General features: G+C 42.9%; 1 long non-coding RNA gene across 1 annotated transcript; it reads left to right on the top strand.

Moving 5' to 3' along the window:
- The first annotated feature begins 4,246 nt into the window (after positions 1 to 4,246).
- LOC127024358 (uncharacterized) lies at positions 4,247 to 13,245 on the top strand. The gene is made up of 3 exons (XR_007767547.1): positions 4,247 to 4,467; positions 5,020 to 5,144; positions 12,602 to 13,245. It is a non-coding gene; the product is annotated as an uncharacterized LOC127024358 (long non-coding RNA).
- The last annotated feature ends 6,622 nt before the right edge of the window (positions 13,246 to 19,867 follow it).

The following is a 19,867-nucleotide window of genomic DNA, read 5'->3' on the forward strand; positions in this document are numbered from 1 at the left end:
AGATACTTGGAGTTATTAAGATCGCCTAGGTAGTGAGATCTTTTTTTCTTGATATTGCTTTCCCTGCTGATTAAATTGGGATGTAACTATATGTTTTGTTATTTGTCCTACTCCCTAGAATGAGCGACGCCAGGAACCTGCGGTGCCTCAGGCTCTTGGGGACGGGAAGACACATAACGATATTAATGGCATTAACACAGTCTTAAAATTAAGTGGGGAGCGGTACAGTCTGCAGCACCGCCATGTGCGGCAGAGGGAGAACCCTATTTATACGCCAGCAGGCTATTCTGGGTGTGCTAACACTGGGAGTGAGCAGCTGTGAGAAAAACAGAGAATAAGTGATAGTACACTCTGAAATGGAAATCATAGCAAAGCGCCATATGTGTTGACTAAGTAGTACTGCCAGCACCCTCGTTTCAGTGCTTTGAGGAGATAGCTTCCAACTTGCTTGATGAATTTTCACAGAATTGCTATGCCACACAGCAATCTCCAGAAGTCTCTGGAAATGCAGCCGTTCTGACCCACACACAGCACATGGGACAACACTGGTCAGCAAAACTCAGTCTTGAACGCTGCCGGAAGACCAGACAAGACCTGAAATATTTGCCTTCCTCATTGCAGACCTCATTAACAAATGTACATATCATCCCCTGGGAATGCAGTTTCCTAATCATGAGGTTCTTATGTGAGCACCATGCAGATGGACTCTTTGCAGGACTCACGCATTGCAATGTTTACCTTCACCTCTTAAAGCTTTAAAACAAATATGAGAACAGAATATGTATTCCCTTGACAAGGCTGCTTTTCCATACAGTTTGGTTATTTATTTTCCTACCATGACACTGATTATTATCAATAGTTTCCTTTCAGTTTTGTTCTGAGGCTCTTTAAAGATTTGAGAAGCTCTTGCGAGTCCGTGTCTGTCTGTGCAATGGAGTAACTCCTGTCGAGCCGTGGACACAGCAGTAATGCCACTGTGGCATGTGTATGTAGCCAAGGGCAAGCCAGGACTTGCGTTAGTGGGGACCTGGGGTGGACTTCCTAAAATTTTTGAATGAAGCAGGCTCCATTTACGCCTGTAAATAGAAGCCAGACTACTAAAAGCAGTTAGGGCTCCGATCTCAAAGCCTTGAAAACCCAGTGGTTCTTGAACACCCTGGCTCCGTCACAGGTGTGAAGCCCCTCTCAGCGTGCTAGCTCCAGGCACCGGCTCGGAGGTGCTTACCGCAGTCCTGGATGTGGCTGCGGCCATGCATCCATCCCAGCATGGCCTCTCATGTCGCCTGGCCTGGAGAGCTGGCAGTGCGTGCCGCAGCCCTGCAGCAGCCATGGCCCCACTCCTGCTTCCCTCCTCCTTCCCCCTGCAAATCCTGGTGGAAATCGCTCCTGAAACCAGGCATTGCTCCCAGCACGTCTGAGGGCTCCATTCTTTCTGCGTGTGCATTGGCTCTGCCGGCATGCCTGGTGGTGTCTCAAAAATGCCACCATGCTTTCTGTTATTTCCCATGGGAAAACAGGCTGTTCCCTGCCCAAAAAGGCTGGGAACACATGGACATACCCACTATCTGAATGCTCAGGACCCTGGAGTGACCTAGGCCAGAAGGTATTTGACAGCTTTGGTGTTCCCCACCTGCCACCTTCATTAATTTTTATTTTCTAGCTCAGGTTCATGTACTTGTGCATAACAGCAAATTATGCATCTAATATCAGAGGTTTTTCCAGTAACTCTAGTGTTTAATTAATCCTGGCAGTTTTGCTGGTTATTAGCTTCTCAAAAAATGTGTGTATTTGTCTTGTGGGGAACTCCAGGTAGATGCCAGAGGAACTCATCCTGCCAATTTATTCTTCTGGATTATTTGAAAGAAAAATCAAACAATTTTGTGGCTTGGTTGCAGAATAAGGTGTGGGTCAGAAGCAACTAAGTCCTATTTTCAAAACTGAGATGTCTAAAGATATCTAACCATGTGTGTCCCACTGAAAATCTCTAGGATGCAGGTACATAGTAAAATTTCTAACAAATCTGAGGATCTAATGCTGTTGTGAGCAACCCAAGAGATTTCCAATTCTGTAATCAGTTTAGGCATCCAACTCCCACTGATTGTCGAGGTTCCATGTCTTACCATGGCTGTTTAAAAGTGTTGTGGTTTAACCCCAGCCGGCAACTAAGCACCACACAGCTGCTTGCTCACTCCCTCACAGTGGGATGGGGGAGAGAATCAGAAGAGTAAAAGTGAGAAAACTCGTGGATTGAGATAAAGACAGTTTAATAGGTAAAGCAAAAGCTGCACACACAAGCAAAGCAAAACAAGGAATTCATTCACTACTTCCCAGCGGCAGGCAGGTGTTCAGCCATCTCCATGAAAGCAGGGCTCCATCACGCATAATGATTACTTGGGAAGACAAAACACTCTAACTCCAAATGTACCCCCCTTCCTTCTTCTTTCCCCAGCATGATGTCCTAGGGTATGGAATATCCCTTTGGTCAGTTGGGGTCAGCTGTCCTGGCTGTGTCCCCTCCCAACTTCTTGTGCACCCCCAGCCTCCTCGCTGGTGGGGTGGTGTGAGAAGCAGAACAGGCCTTGACTCTGTGTAAGCACTGCTCAGCAGTAGCTAAAACATCCCTGTGTTACCAACACTGTTTCCAGCACAAATCCAAAACATAGCTCCATACTAGCTACTATGAAGAAAATTAACTCTATCCCAGCCAAAACCAGCACAAAAGGTCATGCTTAAAGGTTAATCACGAGAGGTTTCTCACTGGCTTTGATGAATAGGAGTAATTGGCTGTCATGACAGAGCAGCAGCTGTGCACAGGAAGATTGTCAGTGGGAAGGTGCCCTGGATGAAGTTAAGCACAGGGTTTGGGGCCACAGTTTTGGAGGACTCTGGAGCCGCTGCTTTCATCTTAATTGTCTTCTTATTTGGGATTGTCATCTTCCAGCTGGTAAGCTCACAGATCGTGGAAATCCAAGGTGAAAACTAGGGCACTGAAACCAGCTCCTGAGCAAGATTCCTCTCATGACTCAGATTCCTCTCACCTTGCCGTGGGCAAAGAGCACTGATGCAAGAACAGCGGTTCCCATGAAGAACCACAGTTCAGAGAGCAAAATTATAGGCACACGCACATAGTTGTGCGGTTGATCGTGAACATGCGGAGCGTGTTTTGAAAATGTTGCATAACGTAATTACTAGCTTCTGTGCTGCAAACTCCTCAGGGAAATTACTGTTGTATGAATGTACATGTTAGCCATATGGCCATTGTATATAATATTCTGTTCAGGAAAAAAATATGTCGGTCGATAATTTGACCTAAGTTCACAGTTTGCTTACGGGTCATCAAATTAGTCAGAACTGTATTTGCTGAACTTTAAAGCATAGTTATTTTAGGGCCCATAATGGGATTTGCAAGTTCTAACTGAAGGAAACAAGCTCCATGATTTTTTTTTTTTTACACCAGTGAAATATTCTATCCTGGAACCTTCAAAAGCAGGTAATGCTTTTGCTTGCCTCCAACTCAAGAACCCTAAGGAGTCATTAATTTTTCTAAGCATCCACCTTTGAAAATTGGTTGCTTAGAAGTGCTGTGAGCTGAGTATCCAAAATGGCTTCAAATCAGAATAACTGAGGCCAGAAGCAACTTCTGGAATCATTCTTCAAAAGCTGTTGCCATGCCAGGGGAAGGGAAATAGCTTAGAGACTTCTTGGTGATGGTGCTTGAAAACACAGCGTGTATGAAGAAAAGAGAAATTACAACCTTAAAAAAAAAAAAATTCTGAACACAAAGTACCAAGTGGTCTTTGATCTGCTTCATTCCAAGCTTTCTTAAGAGTTGTTCTATTCTATATTCAGACTTTTTGACCTTGTTTTGCCAAGTGGGGTTATGCATAAGTTCAGACACCTGGGAAGGTTACAAAAGTTCATAGGTCCAGACCCTTGTTGTATGTCCCTTAGCCATCTTGCACTCAGTTACTTCTGCAGAGTTTCTCATGCACTGTGAGCCATGGCTATGTGCTCAAGGTCTTTCATAGCCTCAAGAACAACCTGTGGAAATGCCTAATGGGCACTAATGGGCCTTAATGACCCTGATCAGCCAGTCCCACCTGGGGCCTCCAACCACACCCTGGCCTGGGGGCCATTTCAGCTCAGCTTGAGGCTGCTAGTCCTTTCCTGAGCTCTGCTGTGGGGTGGTGGTCTCCAGTCCCCTCTCCTAGGTGGCTCCTTGTCCTGGCTCATCCCTTGCTGAGCTGTAGACTGTCAACGGACACCATTATGAGCCCTCCATGTTCAGCATTGTAGATCTGTGTCCCTCGGTGAGGGCCTGGATGGTGGGGGATGATCTTTGACTCCTGCTTAATCCCCTTTGTGGGGCAGCTGTGCAGGTGTCTCTCTGGTGGTAAGAGGCTGATTCCCAATCCAGTTTCCTCCGGGATGGTGATGTGGCTGTTGTTACCTGCTATTACTCAGCATGTACGTCAGTAACTATTTTTATACCCTGCACCTGAAAAATTGTTAAGGCAATATTGACTACTCTAACCTCCAACCCATGTTGTTCTTACGTTCTTTTTTTTTTGTCATAACTTGTGTGTTTTACTATATTTTGTGTTTCAATGGCATTTGCTGCTTCCTCTGTTGACAAGAAAAATTTCATCCAGTTGTGCCTAAATAAATTTCTTTGGATGTTAAGTAGGTCAGCTCTGTACCATCTGAAATACCTTAAATAGAGGGTCTTAATTAATTTTAAGTAAAGCTTGTTTAATCTTCTGCAGCCCTAAAACTTCAGACTTCAAAACCAAATTCTATGTTTAATTTTAGTTTCAAAAATCTTCTGTAATCAGAAGTTTAACTCAAATTCCAGGTTTTATTTTGCTTCTCATTTAGCTGGAAAATTTTATTGGGTGCCTGTAATGTGAGTCTTTGATCCCAAGACAGCCACAAGCCACATGAAAGTTAATAGTCTTTCATGCCAAACATTCCTGTTTACACTTAACAAAAAAAAATAACAATCACCTTTTTTTATAGAAAGCAGCAACAAATAAAGGAGGGATTGCTGGAGGCTCTTGGCAGGACCAAGCAAAGCTACATGGCCTACATAACTTCCTTGACTAAAGGCACAATGCTTAGGATGACGGTTTTGCAGGCTCGAGGTATGTCCACACGGTATTCTGCAAACCTGGGCTTCTTCAGCACTCCCTGCCAGCTGGCCAGGAGAGAGCCAGCTCTGGTGTGAAATTGCTGTAGCCTGTTGGATGTGGTACATGCTGGACATGCTAAGCTCTGTCTCTTCGCTGAGCTCGTATGCGGCCTGGGGGCTGCACGCTGGCATGGTGCTGGTTTGGAGTAGGCACAGAGCAGCCCCAGGGGAGCGGCAGCATGGCTGCTGGTGGTGCCCTTCTCAGGGCTTGACTGGTGAGCCTAAATGCTTTTTTTGTGTGGTGTTCTGCTTCGGTGGGTATATAAGATAAAGAAAAGCTTTCTGTGGGGGAAAAGCAATCAGCTCTGCAGAGATCTGGTGAAAGAGGCCTTCCTGACAAAAGCTGTAAGTCTGCTTCATGGTTGTCCCCCATGTCTTACGGGGCCGTCGTGTCTAAGCACTTCCAAGCCACATAGGGTGCGTGTTTCACAGCTGTCCTATGAACTAGAGCTGACTGGCAGATCATCTTTTGTGTATGTCTTAGCCTTGGCCTGCAATGTACTTAGTGACCCTCGAGACGATGTGTGTGGTAGGTCTTGTGTCGGTATTGTGAGGGAAAGGGGTGTCCTGAGGGCTGATGGGGCACTCTCATGGGTGGTGAGAGAAGAGCACACCCAAAAGCTGGTGTAGGATGGACTCGCTGCAGCCTGCTTACAGCAAGGTCTTGGGAGAGACTCGGTTGTACTCAAGGACTGTGCAGAAACTTTAGCTGCTAAGATTGAAAAAAGTGTGATTGGGTGTGAACTGTGGTGTTTCAAGGGCATACCATTTTCCCCCTGCCTTTGTGGCTCATCACATGTTTGGCAAGAGGCAGACTTCCCAGCTGAAGGCTATTTTCCAATCTAACTTTGGTATCTTCTCCAAGGCCTAGGAGCCCTACAGCATTTCACATTAAAGGTCACTACAGTTTTGTTCAATGTGAATTTATCTTTATGGCCCTGCTCTCTGGAACTGCTGAAATTATAGCTGAAATAGGAAAAAAACATGGCAAAATCTTTCCAAATCTCTGATCCTTACATCCAGTATCTACCATCCTTGCTCACATGTGACAAGAAGTAGTTTCTTTTCCTGCACAAAGGGAACCCTTTGTTCATGAAGCAGTTTCCGTAAGAGCTGAAAATGTTGGCGTTTTTTTCAAGTAAAAAAATCTCCTTGCATTTCTCATATTAGCTATATACTCTTACTGGCATCGAGAGAACATTGCTGAGCTATTAAAACATCTGTGACCAGAGCCTGGGCATGGCCCAGCTGGCATTGAGCTTGGAGGCAGCAGCACCTGTGCAAGCAGCCCTGTTGCTTCACCTGTGTTCTGTCCCTGGTCCGTTCGGGCACCCTGGCCAGTGCCGGGCATGGGGCGGAAGAAAAGCACCGGTGCTGCGGAGGAACGGTGTGTGCAGGGGGAATGAGCATGTTGGGAACTGCTGGAGCTGATATTGCCACTGAAAAGGAAATTAGTGGTCAAGCTATAGCCTTAATCCACTGCATGCAAAGGAGGCTTAGCTTTGGTGGTGCGGTGGTCAGAACCATTTATGTTACAGCATTGAAACAGGAGAAAGAGCATTAGCACTGTTAACACAAAAAGATACAGAAATGCTCCCACTGCTGAAGGCTGGGTAAATTATTATGCTGGCTGATGAAGGGGTTTGTACTCAAATTCCAATGGTAAGTTACTGGGAAAATGAATTTAGTTTTGTCCTAGACCTATTTATTTCCACCACACTTGGACTGAATCACTTTTGGGGACACTTAAGAATATTTGTGTTCTATAAAATGGCACAAGTAATAGATTTATGAAGGCATAATATACTGGTTTGAGGCTTTCAGTGACTCACATGCCTTATGACTGTCTTCTACATAAAACATTCATAAGATAAAATCTGTGTAATTCACTTCCCACATCTTACCAATAGTGTGAAACCACAGTCATCCAAAATGCAGAATATTTGTTATGGCACGCAAAATTCCCACTTTGTCCTGTGATTTAGATCTCGGTTCATTCTAACTGTAATTATTATCCATCACTCTGAGTTATTGGTTGTTAATGATGTGTTTGTTTCTTTGATTAAAGGGTTCAATGTCAATATATGTTCCAGTCAGTTTATCTCAGACTTCTTAATCACCATAACAGCCACCACAGTGTTTGGTCAAGTAAATCCCATTTTGAACTTTTTTCCCTGAGGGAATGCATTTTCAATTAAATTGTGCTTTTAAAATGTTGGAGTATATTAATGTGGCTTATCATTCTCCCCAGCACAAAATAGCTTCCAGCAGCCCTCAGATAACCAGTTCAGCATCTCTTCTTCCTTCAGCCTAAAGCAGGGTTCTCAACAGCAGTTTGTTCTTGATAATGTCACTGACATGAGGGTAAAGGCAGGGAAGTTGGGTATTTGGTGGTGTAGTGTGCGAGTCTCCCAAAACAAAGATTCTGCGACTTGAAAGCAGCTCTCATGTTAATTTTATCATCTCCCGGCACCTCCCAAATTCAGATCTGCACTGGCACTGCAGGGCTGACCCTCTGAAAAATGTCACAGTTATCTGCTTTTACACTCGAGCTTGTCTACAGGCAAAAATAGTGCTTCTTGAAATCTCCTGCTATCCAGCAGTGTGTGTACGTGATCAGCGTCCTCTATTCTTGCATAACTTTTAAAGGGCATCGACTGGAAATCTCTTTTTTTTTTCTTTTTTTTTTCCTCCTTTCATATTAAGCAGAGGGCTACTGCACTGCTGGGGAAGGTGCTTGGTGGCGCTTCTGGATTCCTTATTGAGCACTTGTAGCAATGCAGAGCTGGTCTCCACGCCCAGCATGGGGTATAATCTAGGTAGTCAGCAGCTTCACAAGTGGGACCAGGACAGAGAGAAGGGGTAGTTTCGTAGACATATCTAAAGCTAATTTAACTTGAAACTTGCTTGGGTATTTGTAGCAGGGAGTCCAGCACAATCTGTAAAACTTAACAAAGGAGACAGGTCAATATCTGGAATGCTAGTGATGGTGTCCCCCAGTTTCTGTGGTGAAATTGCTTTTAGTGCCTGAGCTTGCTAGGGTAAAAGCAACTTGGACGGGTCAAAATGAAGTGCAGACAGGGCCACTGAGATCTAGTTTCTTATGTTACATGATAAAAATTATTTTCCACAACTCATTTATGAAATTTGCTTTAAACATGCTTGTTCCTGGGTTAGCTGTGTGCTCCAGAGTACAATTGCTTCAGATGATTGATGGAAAAAGACATTGTATGTTAAACTGTTACCAGCCACATTTTGTCTATAGGTCTGCTCAGTCACGATATAAGGGTGAAGAGAAAGGTGAAGGCACGTGTTCCTTCCAACAGGGTATCTGGACCTCAAGTTCCTAGCTGAACTGGCCAGCATTTGATAATCCATAATTCAGAAATCAAATTGTATGTGCATTTAATGCATAGCAAAGCACTGGGTAATTTACTTCTTGCTACTTTTTCTGCTCTATATAGGAATCATCTTTGCAAGAGTGGGTTTACAAAGCTTGTTTCCCACTCCCCTAGTTACCAGTGGATGGTGTGGCAGGTGTGAAGGGGTGCACCTGTGCAGCCCCCTGCTTGGAGGCTGCTTTGTGTGGGGCCAGAGTCTTCTGTACTTTGGCAGAGGGGCAAGAATATCTCTAGTTGCCATTTCCAGGCAGCAAGCTCTTCTCCCCATGCAATTTTCCACATCGTGTGCCGGTGGGTCAGTTATTCAGTAAGCATTAATCTCTAAATATGAATATGAGAGGCCTCTCTCTACTATTTTTCACTCACCTATTTTTTATATTTTGCTTTTTCATTAAGGTGTTGTGCAGGAAAGAACATCTGCACATTCCTGTCCTATCTCCTCAGCACTCGCCACCTCCAGTGTCCTGTCCTCTCCAGATCCCATCCTGTCTCTGCAAAGTTATCTGCACTACAGCTCCTCACTCCTTCCCTGCCATGTTCAGTTTTTATTCTTATGACAACCTAAACTTGATTTCAGCTGACCTGGGTTAGGTACATTCGGTAGGAAGTTAAACTTTAAAAAAAAGAAAAAAAAAAAAAAAATTGTCACTCTCTGTTTGACAAAGGCTCAATAAATCATGTCAGTTTTCCTCTGCCTCCAGTTCAAATAATTCAGCCTTCATTTACTACCATCACCCAATAAAATACTGTGGGGGCTTGAGTTATCCTGGGTGTCTTCCCCCCAAAAGCCACAGAGAGGATCGTGAGTCTGTGAAGCACCCAGGTGGTTTGGAGCACCATTCATAAATGGCATCTCCAGCAACAGCTCAGGAGCAGCCTGCTTCCCTGGGGTCATTCAGGGGCGTTCTCCCAGTTCTTCCCCAAAATTTTACAATGCACCCCACTTTAGACTTTGAGGTCGCAGTGATCATGCTTTATGTTTGCAGAGCTACAGGAGAAGCAGTGCTGCAGTGCTTTCCTGCTGTGCCCGTATGCGTCCCCTCTTCCTTCACCTCTCTGGGAGGGGACCCAGCCCACGCACTGAAGAGCTGTCCCATGTCCTTGCTACCAGTCGTGCTGGGGTGGCAGGCCTAGCTGCCATTGGCACCTACGTGATACTCCTCCCAATGGTTACTGCTCCTTCCAAATGGCTGTTTAAAAAACAAACAAACAAACAAAAAACCACAACCCCCCCAAAAAAACCCCTTTCAGCAAATATATATCGCATACAATGGAAGGATTAAAGCCCCTTGGGCTCTATCCAGCCGGTGCTTCCTTACAGCTCAGCCCATTTGTCAGGGGCAGTATATCTACCAGACCATCTTCCAAACAGGCAATATGTTCTAGTCAATGAACCAAGTGCCAGAAACTGTAGCAGATGATACAACCTGAAATGGCAAATTCTGATGAAGCTTTCTAGAGACATCTAAGTCTGTGGATTCAGTTTAGTTATAAGAACCCTTGCTGAGTACTGCCTTGTGTGTGGTAATCACAGTCTTGATGATGACACTTCCCAGTTGATAAATGTGGGATTTTTGATTGGGTTTTTGTTTGTTTGTTTGGGGAGGGGGGTTGGGTGGTTGTTGTTGTTGTTCTTGTTGTTTTGGTTTGAGTTTTTTAGGTTGGTTTGTTGGTTTGGTTTGGGGTTTGGTATTTTTTTTTTGCATTACACCTTAAATATTGCTATTTATTGATCATAAGGAGACCAGTTCTTTAAAATAAGAAAGGTGCTAACAACTTTATATTCATTGTTAGAATTGCAGAGGGGCAGCTCTTACCATATGGATAGTGGGGTCCATGCTCACCAGAGCTGTAGAAGTCTGGGTAAAATCTGTCTGAATTTTTTCTTCTTCTTGCACTAAATGTGAATGTTGCATGCACTAGCAGCAAGCCTCGTGTTACACCAGAAATGGAAGTACTTTGCAGCTATGCCACAGCAAACTGTTTGTGTGTGAGGGGGATACCCACTAACCAAAAAGCGTGACAGCCACTACTGGAATTTTGTTACAATCGGTAATAATTTCTTTCTTGCTTTTATAGCATGTTGTGCTATAAGGCACATGCAGGACATTAGATGTTTATTTGAAACAGTATCACAGTTCTCTTTTTTTTTTTTTCTCTTCCTCCAAGTCTTCATTACCCACCATCAATTTTTTATCACTATCTATAGGAGAGGTTTCTACTTTTCCACAGTTCTGTAGATAGAAGTCAGTTATTAATTTATATGTATTTGTTGATATGGCAGGAATGGACATGGTTACATTTCACAATTGTCAGGGCTGCTGTGGTTGGTGATGGTCAAGTCATCTGCCAATTGTCCAAGTTCCCTTTGGCATAGCTTTCCAGCTGTGTCCCTAGTACGTTGGATTCACATTTCAGGCTCAGCTCTAAACTCTTGCTTGGTATTTTGCAGAAGCTCTGACTAGATTAAAAAGTTTCTATGGTGGCTAATAGCTGAGCTCTTTTGAAGAGGTCATAATGGCATTTGTTGCCCTCATTTTTACTTTTAGGGGAATCCAAGACGGAATCTGAATTCCTGAGATTTCTGAAAGATCTGATAAAAGCTCCCTTGTTTGTCCAGCTTGGGAAAGATTTGCCGATAATTTCATTCCCTTTGCTGAAGCTTCACAGTTTTCAGCTATTCTTTACCTGTAGAAGTTTTAGTAGCATTGCAGAGCAAAACCTTGAACAAGCCAATTGCTGTTCTGCACAAATCAATTCCAAGGCAACCAGTTACTTTGTCAACATCAGTAAATCTTGTCTGGGTTTACCTTCCAACTTTTTGGATACTGTATGTAGAGCTTGTATATAAACTATGCAATTAACCTGACCAGACACACAGAATAGGAGGAGATATCCCCTGTGTGTCCAGCGCTGCAATAAAGAATACCTACTTAATAGCCCTAGACTATTGAGTCTTTGATTTCAGCCTTTCACGGCAACAGTTCTGGCACCCCAGATGGGACCTGCTCTGCTCGGCTGCAGGACCCGCTGAGAACAGGACTCCCTAGGGTACCCCCGGGATTTCCTGGAGGGACTCCTTGCCTCAATCGGATCACTGCAGGAGCAGACAAGGACCATCTAACATCTAAAGGAGTAAAGGTATTCTTTAAATCTTTTGGTTTTCTGTTTTGGAATTTGGGACCGGTCATTTGGAAGGTTCTCATAAGTTGTAGGAGACGTCCTACGCTGAGCACCATATACCAGGCTACTAGTGCCTGAGGGTATACATTTGGTATTTTGGTACGTTGGTACAGGCACGGGTTAAGCTTTGTACTTTTGCAATAACGTACTTTTGGTATTGGTACACTTATGTAACCCGCATAAGTTTTGTACTTTTGGCAATACGGATTTATTGGTACTGAACTCGGATATTGGCTTATTGATATTGAATTTGAACATACCCGTCAGGCATTGTAAAATTGGCAATTGAGTATGAATGAGCTGAGCTGAGTTAACTCTGATGTGACTGGTGAGTGAATGAGTGATTGAGGTACGGTACGATTGTAAAGTGAGTGTGAAAAACCTGGAGAACTGTGCGTTTCACCATGAAAATGAATGTGAATTTTTTTTTCTTGTGAATTGTTTTATTTGTGATCAGAATTTGTGGGTAAAATTTGGATGGGATATTAATTGTGACATTTGCGGAACGCAGTCAGAGTGGGATGAAAAGGAGCGACAGGCTGAGATTATTAAAATAATCTGTAGGAGAAAAACGGAAGTACAGAATCAGTAAGGTAGAACAGGGGGACAGCAAAGCGGTGGTATTGTAAGGAAAAGCCCCCTAGGATGCATCCTAGCACATCGGAAAGATATAGGGGAACCACCAAGTGGGAGTGTGAATAAGAAAACATTGATCAAATATTGTAACCAGTAGTGGCCCCTTTATAAACTAGAAGATGATGAAAAATGGCCCTTCAACGGATTTTTTAATTATAATACTATATTATAGTTAATGTTGTTTTTACAGAGAGAAGGAAAATGGGATGAGGTTAGAAGATCGGAAAGGAATAGAAGGACCAATTAACAACTTTTTACAGCATGGACTATTAGTGGAATGTGAATCAGAATATAATACCCCCATATTACCGGTGAAAAAGCTGGACGGAACTTATCGGGTACAGGATTTAAGAGAAGTCAATAAAACTGTTAAGGACCTACGCCCTGTGGTAGTCAATCCTTATACTTTAATTACTAAATTACGAGATAATCAAGTATGGTTTATGGTATTAGATTTGAAAGATGCATTCTTCTGTTTGCCTTTAGCCAAAGAAAGTCAAAATTTATTTGCATTTGAATGGGAAAGTCCTACCACTGGTAGAAAAACCCAGCTTACCTGGACAGCATTACCCCAAGGTTTTAAGAATAGTCCAACAATTTTTGGAAATCAATTAGCACGAGAACTTGAAACATGGGATCCTCCCTATGGAGATGGAATCCTTTTACAGTATGTGGATGACTTATTAATAGCAACTGAAACAAAACCTGACTGTATACAGTGGACTATCAGCTTGTTGAACTTTTTGGGACTAAATGCATATTGAGTCTCTCAACAGAAAGCTCAGATGGTGCGGCAACGGGTAACCTACCTTGGATTTGAACTATCTGGAGGACAAAGAGAACTAGGAACAGAGCGAAAAGAGGCCATCTGCAGGACTCCCCTCCCTCAGACAGTAAAAGAACTCAGGACTTTTCTGGGAATGACAGGTTGGTGCCAGTTATGGATTTATAATTACGGAATAACAGTAAAACCTTTGTATGAGCTTTTGAAAAATAACCCCGCTCAATTGATTTGGTCCAAAGAAGCTCAAAATGCATTTGAGACACTTAAGAAAGAACTAATGAAGGCCCCGGCCTTAGGTCTACCTGATGTTACTAAACACTTCTGGTTGTTCTCCCATGAAAGACAAGGTATAGCTCTGGGAGTCCTGGCTCAACGACTAGGACCCTACAAAAGAGCTGTGGCCTATTTTTCTGAACAGCTCGACGAAGTAAGCAAAGGATGGCCAGGATGTCTGCGAGCTGTGGCGGCTGTGGTCTTGAATATTCAGGAAGCCCGAAAATTTACCTTGGGCCAAAAGGTCACAGTGATGGTTTCACACACAGTATCAGCTGTACTGGAACAGAAAGGGAATCACTGGCTTTCCCCGTCCCGATTTCTATTCTGATTGAACCAGATGATGTTAATATTGAAGTAACTAATGTTATGAACCCAGCTTCTTTTCTCAGTGGGGTGACTTCTGAACTGTTGACACATGATTACTTAGAAACCATAGAGACTGTGTACTCCAGCAGACCAGATTTGAAAGAAGAACCCCTGGAAGATGCACAGGACTCCTGGTTCACGGATGGAAGTAGCTTCATCTGACAAGGTATTCGAAAGGCCAGATACGCAGTGACAACAGTAAACAAAGTAATTGAATCTCAATCACTACCTGCTGGAACATCAGCTCAAAAGGCTGAAATTATTGCCCTGACTAGGGCCCTGGAGTTAGCAAAAGGGAAAAAGATAAATATATGGACAGATTCCAAATATACCTTTGGAGTTGTCCACGCTCATGGAATAATTTGGAAGGAATGAGGACTACTAACTGCACAAGGGAGACAGATTAAGTATGCTGAGGAAATCCTTCGCCTATTAGAAGCAGTCCGACTCCCAGCCAGAGTTGCCATCATGCACTGCCGAGGACACCTGAAGGGTAACACTGACCAGGAAAAAGGTAATAGGTTGGCCGATTATGAGGCTAAACAGGCAGCGGAGAGAATGCAAAAGATTTTAACCTTAATTCCAGATAATAGAAGTAGGAACCTAGACGACCAAGAAAATATTGAATATTCTAAGGCTGATAAAGAACTGATAGAGGAAATAGGAGGGCAGGTTCCCTCCAGAGGATGGGCCCACTCGAGTGATGGCAGAATTATAATTCCTGCCAAACAAATATGGGGAGTAGTTAAAGAAGAACACAATAGGACACATTGGGGGCGGACTCCCTGTATAAATTTTAAATCAGAAGTTAATAGGGAAAAATTTGTATACTACAGTCCGGCAGGTGACCCAGCAATGTGAAATATGTTTAAAAAATAACCCCAATACAGGTAACCGGGTACAATTAAGAAGTATTGGGAAAGGAAATGTACCGGGAGACCATTGGCAAATTGATTTCTCTGAACTTCCAAGAAAAGGAGGGTACAGGTATTTATTGGTATTTACAGACACCTTTTCAGGATAGCCAGAAGCGTTTTCTTGTAGAACTAACAAAGCAAGAGAGGTAACTAAGGTATTATTAAATTAAATAATACCTCGATTTGGGGTACCAACAATCATTTCATCAGACAGGGGTACACATTTTTGTCAGCAAACTATTAGGAATTGATTGGCAATTACATACACCCTACAGACCACAAGCCAGTGGGCAAGTAGAAAAAATGAACCACATGGTAAAACAACAGATAGCGAAAATATGTCAAGAAGCAATAATACTTGGCCTGAGTTTTGGAAAGGACCCGATGGGGGATACTGTGACTACGACAATTCAAGTTATGAGACTGGATTGAGATTTCACCTACAAATACTAGATAATAACACCCAGATTCTGGTTAGCAATAATAGTTGCCTATGGAAGGCAAGATCCAACACTTGTTCGTGCCGCCCCCCCCCCCCCCCCCACTATACACACAAAAATTGTACCTGCAAGGATGGGTGGAATGATTATTGAATCAATAAAACCACGGTGGAAGTAGGGACCTGGGATTTGATAGGGATAAATGTGACATGTATTGATTTTTGTAATAGAACCCAATTAGAAACCTATAGCTCCTTGAACTGGGATTATTTTAGGAATGTATCAACTGGCTGGGTAAACCACAGATCATTTTATGGAGCTAACCTCATGGCCACTGACGGGCCCTGCAAACTACCCGATGGGTATTGGTGGCTATGTGGCAACGGTGTTAGCAGAAAATGACTCCCTGCAGGATGGAAGGGAATGTGTGCCATAGGTCATCTAGTTAGTTAGGACCAAATATATAACCAGTCCCAAATACCTAGAGGCATACTGAGAACATCATGGAAACGGGCTAAACGAGAAGATAACCCACTTGTAATTAGAGGAACAAAATTTCATAGCTTTGTCAGATGGTTCTTATCGTGGCTGGGAGTAAGTGAGCTAGAAAAGGCCATAGTAAATATTTCTGCAGTTTTAGAGAGGATGGAAAATCCAACAATAGATATTATGAAAAATTTACAGACAGAAGTGTCATCCCTTAATAAAGCTGTGTTACAGAATCGAATGGCATTAGATCTATTGACCGCCAAAGAAGGAGGGGTATGTATGATCATTAATACCAGTTGCTGTGCATATATCAATAAAGATAATCAGATAGAAGCAGACTTGAATACACTCTGGGAGAAAACACAAGTATTCCATGAAATATCTTTGGATGATACTTCTTTGGGGTTTTGAGATTTATGGGATAAATTAACCTCTTGGCGTCCTAATTTAGGATGGTTGAAACAATTATTCATTGGATTGATTACTCTGATGGTTTTAGGAATATTTGTTTGTATATCTCTCAAATGTTTTCTTTGGTGTTGCTGGAATTCACCTGAGACGTACAGTGATTGGAAAAGAAACAAGGTTAGACATCAAGTGGAAACAGGAAATTATTTCACTCGGACTCTTGAAAAGGATGAGCTATTATAAATTTAGTAAACATGAAATAATTAAGGATACCTTTGCTAGGTCTGAAGAAATTTGAGAGTAATACATGACAATTCAATACTATAACAAACTAATTATTGTAACCCGTTGCATGATACAATATATACCACTTTACAGGCATTTTACCATGGTTTTGCATGTAAGTGTAATGATCATTATTAATACTTTGCTTAAGACATAACGACAAGATACTGTAGTGAGGATTCATAGCTTCCTAGCTACGAATCCTCAAAAGAAAAGGAGGGATTGATACCTGTAAATGTAAAATTTTCCACTTACTAGAATTGTTGTAACTAAACCAAATTGGCTTTTTACTGTTTTGAGGAAGTCAGGAAGGCTCTAAGACAAGAGGCTCCTAAATAATGTCACTAGGACAGTTCGATCTTAGAGAAAATAGTTACGCGGAACCATAAAGATAAAGAAATTTTAAAACAAACACCTCAACCAAAACAGACTACCCTTGAAGGACATGATATACATGATCTCAGAACTGAGTATGCGCAAAAACAGAGGTCAGCCAGCGGACACAGTGAGGAAGAGTACATCCTTCATCCAGAGACCCCCGACGACCACCGGAGACATAAACAGACATGCGCAAGAGACATTTGCATATGATAATGAGTTCCTGGAACTCGGGTGAATATGTATAATGAGTTCCCGGAAATCTGATGAATATGTATGTATAAGCTTGTATATAAACTATGCAATTAACCTGACCGGACACACACAATAGGAGGAGATATCCCCTGTGTGTCCAGCGCTGCAATAAAGAATACCTACTTAATAGTCCCTAGACTATTGAGTCTTTGATTTCAGCCTTTCACGGCAACAATACACTGCAAGATATATTATTGCTGAACCTATTGCTAGGGATTTCTAAATCCAGTTGTCTGATAGGGAAGAGGCTGCCACAGCTCCATGCCACAGGTCCAAGGAGCTGTGGGGCTGAGCATGTATTCCCAATAGGTGTGTACACAAACACATGTACGCAATGCACCTATATGTATATGCACAGCAAGTCCCACAGATGAACACACACAGAAACACTCATTGCTCATGCAAAAGCAAACAGCACCAACAGCCTCATCTTGTTCCCATTTCTGGCTGATTAGGATGACGGTCTGTTAGTGGGAATACATACAAATATGCAATGTGGGTCCACCCAGGTGATGGTCTTAGACACTCATTCTGCCCTGTAAATGGCCATTGGGTCATATCATCTCCAGCTGCCTCATGCATGGAAATATATACAATATCACACACACATGCACGTACATGCAAATGCATCACTCAGTTGACCCAATGGTCTCTCCAGCATTTGGCCTGGATCTCCTGGTCCCTCTAGTAGCTGGCTCCTCTGCTTGTGTCTCAAGCACGCACATATGCACCCTGGCTCCCAGGCCACTTACCTTCCTCACTGGCTGTCTGGCTTGATATTTGCCAGTGATCACACATTGACACGAGCACCCTCGCTTGCTGCAGTTGCTGGTGCAACTATGGTGAAGACTGTGGTGATCTGATGCTAGACAAGTGTACTGGCCAGCCCTGCTTACATGTGACTGGCCTCCTTTTTCCCTCTTATCCTCTATTATACCAAGCATGTTTTTCTCCAAACCATCTTGCTCCCTCCCTTCTCCCACCCATAGTTCCTCTGTTAAACATCCCATTATAAGTCCTGTGCAATCTCCAAATGCTCTTCCCCTGTGTCCCATGATGAGTCTCATACTCCCTGTCTGGTGCGGGGTGTCCTCCTGGCCCCTGGGGCTGAGGCTCCCTTGGAGCAGCCCGGGGGGGCCCAGGGCTGAGGCTGCTCTCTCTGTCATCAGGTTATTGAGGTTTCCTCTGTGTTCCTTTGTGTTCATGGCAACGAGCCTTTTATCGCATAGCCTAACACCTAGCACAGCTCAAAGGCTTCATTAATGGTTGTGACTGGTTGGGATGCACCGCTGGAGGCACTGAGTTGTGCAGTAACTTCATAGTGATTAGTACGTTCCTGATGACAACAGTCTCTGAATTCACCCTAACTGTATTTTTCTGTTGTAAACCAATATTAGATTATTTGAGAAGCTCAGCTTCCTTGACTGCATGTTTGGTTAGCTCAAAGCAGAGGGATTTGCCTGTGGTACTGCAAACTTTGTTATGTAATATAGTCTCAGTCTTGGTTTGCTGTCATAAGTGGTAGTCTGTGGATAATGAAAAAAACTTGCTGAAAAATAACATACACATACGGGTAAATGCTGGTTTTGTCTGTTAAAATTTTTAAATGTTGAATAATGAATCTTCCCTTTCTGTTGTTTGGGGTTTGTGGTTGAAGTGCTGCACCTTACACTTACTCATATAATTAGCAAACATAACAGAAAACTTCAGTAATAATTAGGTAAGTAAAGAAGCAGTTGTTCATTAAGGATTGCAAATAAAGTCAGACTAGACACTTTGCTTGATTTCACACCCACACCCACCCCTCCCCGCCTCTCAACTTTGTGGAGAAGCAGCCTGCAGGAAAAGCTTCCCATCATCTGAGAATGGGTCAGCCATCCGGTAGAGCCACAGTCCCTTTACTGGCAAAACCAGAGGTTTTGCTGTCCATCTTTTTCACTGCAACATTTTGTACCACCCCTCTGCATGTGGCATCTTTCACTTACCCAGCATTTCATGAGTCCTTTGGGGTTTTTTTAGGTACTAGTTTTTCTTCCAGCAAAAGATATATTCTGCCTCATAATGTAACATCATTAGCACATTTGGAGCCTGGTGACTTCTTAGAAATTTCTCTCTTGTCCTTTGTCAGGGTCATCGCTGTCCTATTCTTTCAAAACAGTGGCATCAAAAGTGGGTTTTTTTTGCATATGCTGCAGAGTTTCTGACAGTATTGATCTGTGACATTTTGTCCTTATTCAGATTTTGGCAACAAGCAGTACTCAGCTGAGATTACAGATCTGAGCTTGTAGATGGAGAATATTCCTTCAATTTATGTCCTTGGGTGACACTAGATTGGCACCAGGATTTTCTGCAGAGATGTGAATCATGTTTCTTCCACTACTGTTTGGAGAGGCGTTGACCTGCTTGTTCCTCCCTCCATAGCTTCATAGCTATCGCTTACGCTTCAAGTTTGCAATGAGTTTGTACAATATTCTGAAATAATTGGCTTTACTTAGATCAGAGAAGTACTAGCAGGTATGCAGGCCAAACTGATATTGTGACCTTTGTTTTTTATTTCAGTGACTATCTGAGAAAAGCAGCTGTACCAACTCATACCAATAAATCTCTCTGCCTTAATTTTTTTCACTTTAGAGGATGCTACCATGGACTAAATGTGAAAATATCCTAGGTGCTGTGTGAAGGAGGGAAATTTTTCTGGTGTTTTCTATTTTCTACCTTTCAGAACTTTTAGCAGTAGGCATGAAAAGCATGATTGAGGCTTTTTCCTTCTTGGGAAATAAATAATATTTAAAATTAGAATACAAAACAACCGGAGTAGGTAATATCTCAGAAAAGATTTCTACAGGATCTGTAACTTC

Source organism: Gymnogyps californianus, chromosome 1 (genome assembly GCF_018139145.2).
Source record: "Gymnogyps californianus isolate 813 chromosome 1, ASM1813914v2, whole genome shotgun sequence".
Lineage (NCBI taxonomy): Eukaryota > Metazoa > Chordata > Aves > Accipitriformes > Cathartidae > Gymnogyps > Gymnogyps californianus.